This window comes from Tupaia chinensis, unplaced genomic scaffold (assembly GCF_000334495.1).
Source record: "Tupaia chinensis unplaced genomic scaffold, TupChi_1.0 Scaffold146584_1, whole genome shotgun sequence".
Classification (NCBI taxonomy): domain Eukaryota; kingdom Metazoa; phylum Chordata; class Mammalia; order Scandentia; family Tupaiidae; genus Tupaia; species Tupaia belangeri.
Genome location: NW_006206439.1, coordinates 202573 through 206760, shown reverse-complemented (window position 1 = coordinate 206760; position 4188 = coordinate 202573). Strand labels below are relative to the sequence as shown.

At 44.5% G+C, this 4188-nt stretch overlaps 1 protein-coding gene across 1 annotated transcript in view; it reads left to right on the top strand.

The window, feature by feature from the left end:
- Nucleotides 1–4188, top strand: part of SLC22A14 (solute carrier family 22 member 14) — a 36248-nt gene that overhangs the window by 19573 nt on the left and 12487 nt on the right. The gene's annotated exons all lie outside the window — the stretch shown is intronic.

Here is a 4188-nt window from a genome sequence, read left to right as displayed (position 1 = left end):
GATCGCAAAACACTCAAAAAAAAAAAAAAAAAAGAAAGAAAAAAAAAAAAAGAATTATTTTATTTAATTTTATTAGTTTATTTTAGTTTGACCAGAGAGAGAGAGAGAGAGAGAGAGAGAGAAAGTGAGAAAGCAAGCTACTAGGTCTGGGACTCGAACCACAGTCGACCATGTGAGAGTCCAGTGCCACGCCCCCTGCCCCACGCCCCCTGCCGGCCCCATCCATAGCCTCCTTGATTGCGCAAGGCCTATTGTTATCCATGACGTCACCAGGAATAACCTGCTCCCTGAACACTGAGAACCATATTGGACACACCCAGCAGGAGCTGTCCTTGCCTGGAGACCTCGTCGTCCCAGGGATGTGGTGCCCTACTCCAAGGAAGCAGGGAAGCCTGGCAATATTTTCAGAGTGTCGGGACCAGCAGTTGGCGTAATGGCTATGTCGCTGGACTCCCACATAGTCGACTGTGGTTCTTCGGTGGCTTAAACTCACTCTGGGTGCGTGTGCGTGCGTGCCCAAGATCCCGAGAGGAGAATGGAGAAGGGATTGCGGCATGGCCATCTCCCTGGAGGGTGATTTCTCACTTTCTGTCTCTCTGTCTCTCTCTGCCTTTCTGGCAAGCGCACGCGCTCTATAGAAAAACCTCTCCAAAAAAAGAGAACTCTGTTAGCAAATAGGAAAGAGCCTAAATAAATAAATAAATAAATAAATAAATAAATAAAAACAAAGTGTCAAAGAGCCCTAGAAAACTGTGCTCCAGGCCAGAGAGCTTGAGTTTGACATGGCCGAGGTGTTAGGGACCACGCACTTAGAATTGCTGACCCCAGGGACCAACAGATGGCATAATGGTTATGTCTCTGGACTCCCACGCAATTAACTGTGGTTCAAGTCCTGGATCCAGCAGCTTAAAGCTCACACCAGATGGAACCAGCAGTTAGCATAATGGCTATGTCGCTGGGCTCCCATGTAGTCGACAGTGGTTTGAGTCCCAGACCTGGTGGCTTAAACTCACACCAGGCATGTGTGTGTGCGTGCCCAAGATCTAGAGAGGAGAATGGAGGAGAAGGGATTGTGGTGTGGCCATCTCCCCTGGGGGGATTTCTCGTTTTCTGTCTCTCTGTCTCTCTCTGTCTTTCGGGTTAGCGCACACGCCCTATAGCAAAAAATAATAAATAAATAAATAATAATAATAATTCCACACTTCAACTATTAAGTGTTCAAATCTCTGTCTCCTAACTCTGTTTATATAGGTTTTTTCTTTGAATCAGGATCCAGTCTTGACTCTGAGATGGACACCACTGTAGTCAGTTTTTCTGAGTGTGGTACATGTTTCTTACTTTCCATGTGAGCACACAATGCAGTGTTAATAATTGGTTGTTAAAGCATTAACATAATTCAGAAACTATGGTAATTTCTGAGGAAATTGTAAGAAAAAAGTAACAATGCTTTCACTTGTACCTAAGCCCTTTGGGCCCAGTCTAATCCTTTGCTCTGTCAGCTTTGCCAGTCCTCAACCCCGATTTTACCATCTGTTCTCTCCACCCTCTTTGTAGGAATGTAGAGGGTGCGGGAGCCAATCATGTAAGCAGGCTGTTTATACGCACTACAAATTCAGGCCATCAGCTGAGACATCCCTATTTATCCCTAGCTGATTCCCTATGGTTTCACCATAGCAGCTGTCACAACCCACCTCGCTCCCCCACAAGCCTCCAGAACTTGCCTCAGTCTCCCTCTCAGCAGATGCCTTCACACCTACGTAAACAACCAGCATGACAGCACCCACATGAACTTCCTCGACTTGTCTCCTCTCCACCTCTAATTTTCTCTCACTTTTAGCTCTGTCCTCAGAGAATGAATATACACCTTCTTATATCTAGACATGTGCAGAGAGTCTTAGAAAAACATCAGAAAAGAAATTCACTAAAATGTCAGCAATGGTTATTTAGGAAACAGGCTCTTAAGTGATTTGTGCCCTTTTCTTTTGACTTTTCTGTTTTGTTTGAATTTTTTCATTGAGCGTGTATCATTTTTATAATACCATTTTTAAATGTCAATAATCCCCACTGATAGGTAGGTGATCCTTGGGAGCAAAGGGCCTTCAGTTTCCCTATAGTCTCTGTTATCCTTCATGGTAGACTGAGCCAGAACTGTGGCTGTGCTACCTGACAGTGGCAAAGGCACTTGGCATGTGTGATTAAGTTAAAGATCTTTCGTTTGGTGTTAAATTTGGCAGAGGGTTCATGTACTCACTGGAGAGAGACAGAGAAAGAGAGAGAAAGAGAAATGAGAGAGCCCCTGCCACCTCCCCCCCCTCCCGACACACACACACCTCCCACCACGGACATGGCCACACTTCAATCCCTTCTCTTCAGTCTCGCCCTACTTTTGGGATTTGGGGCATGCACATGAATGCACCCAGTGTGTTTCTCAAGCTGCAGGGTCTGAGACTTTAACCACACAGTCAGCCATGTGGAATCTAGCCACCCCAACTATCAACACCAAGTTAAGGATCTTGAGATGGAGGGAGAGTCCTGATTTATTCAGAGCATTCATGTAACCATGAATCTTTAAAAGTAAAATATGGGGCAAAAAAGAGTCAGGGACATGTCGGTAAGGGAGAGAATGAGAGAGACACAATGTGGCTCGCTTGGAACACGGAAGAAGGGGCCACGAGCTAAGAAATATGGGTAGTTTCTAGAAGCTGAAAAAGGCAAGAAAATGTATCTCCTCATAGAGTGTCCAGAAAAGAATACAGTTCTGGCAATTAGTCCAGTGAGATCTGTGTCAGGTTTCTGACCTCCAGAACTGTGGGATAATTATTTTGTGCTGTTTTAACATTACCGAGTTTGTGGTGATCCGTTACAGCAGCAATAGAAAAAGAATACGCATCTATTCCAATCCTCACTGGTCATTTCAAATCAGCTTATACTCTTCAGTAGAGACAATGACTTGCTTTGCAAACACAGCTTCAGGAGAAACAGTGGTCACCACTGCCCACCACATGACTTAGCGTAAGTGTCTATTTTGGCGAACTTCTGGAACCAACTCTGAGTGCCCTAAAGTTCAGCCCTTGTCTAGCTCGGCTTAATCCATCTGATGTAGGAATCTTGATTCCAAATCAACTTTCTCTCCACATCCCACTTCAAAGCTTCAGGCCAATGTTTCCAGTATGATATGCCAATAGCACCTTAATCACAGTGTGCCTCAGACATGAATCATCATCTTTACCCTTGGACCTACTTTTCTGGTTAGGTTTCTTGGCTTCCATTATGGCCCTCCCATTTACCCAGGAGCAAATCCTACCTTTTCAGATACACGCTTTCTCTATCGTTAAACTTATTCCATGTCATCCACCCATTACATGTCCTTCCTTTTCTATTTCCATCACCTTAGCTCAAGACCATAGCCTCAGAACAGGTATTCCCAACTGCAAGCTCTGCCCAATCTGACATATTCTGGACACTGTCTCAGAAATTATCTTGCCAAAACAGTCTGATGTTATGCTTCTGCTTTGAATGCTTTCTCTTGTTTATGGAATAATGCTCAGACTTTATACTTTTACTAAACATCATATTCTACCACCTAACCATCCTCCAGCCCTTATTTCCCATCCCATCCTTACATCATCATCACTCTCTGAGCCAGCTGTGCTGGTTTCAGCCTTGGCCTTGACTTGCCTTCTGCCATCTTTGATCTGTGGCTTAGGATGTCCTTTCCTGCTGTGTCTCTCTTCCTAACTCGATAGTGTGCACCAATGGCAATAACAGTCACTGTTTACCATTTAGTAACCACATGTTACTCTGGGTTGGACCTGTTCATGATTCCATCTGTAGGTATATTATTTTACTGCATCTTTACAACCACCATATTTACCAATGAGAAAAAGAAGACTCAGAGAGGAACCTGCTATATTACTTTAAGAATATGTTCATACATGGGCCAGCCCCATAGCCTACTGGTTAAGAGAGCTGGATCCCACATAGCTGACCACAATATGAATTCTGGGCCTGGTGGCTTGAGAAACATGCCAGGCACATGTGTGTGTATACCCAAAATCCTGATGGGATGGAGAAATAGACTAGATGGATGGATAAAGGGACTATGGCATGACCATGCCCCACTAGGGGGTGATTTCTCCTTCTCTTTCTCTCTCCCTGTCTCTCTCTAGCAAGTGCATGCACCCTCTG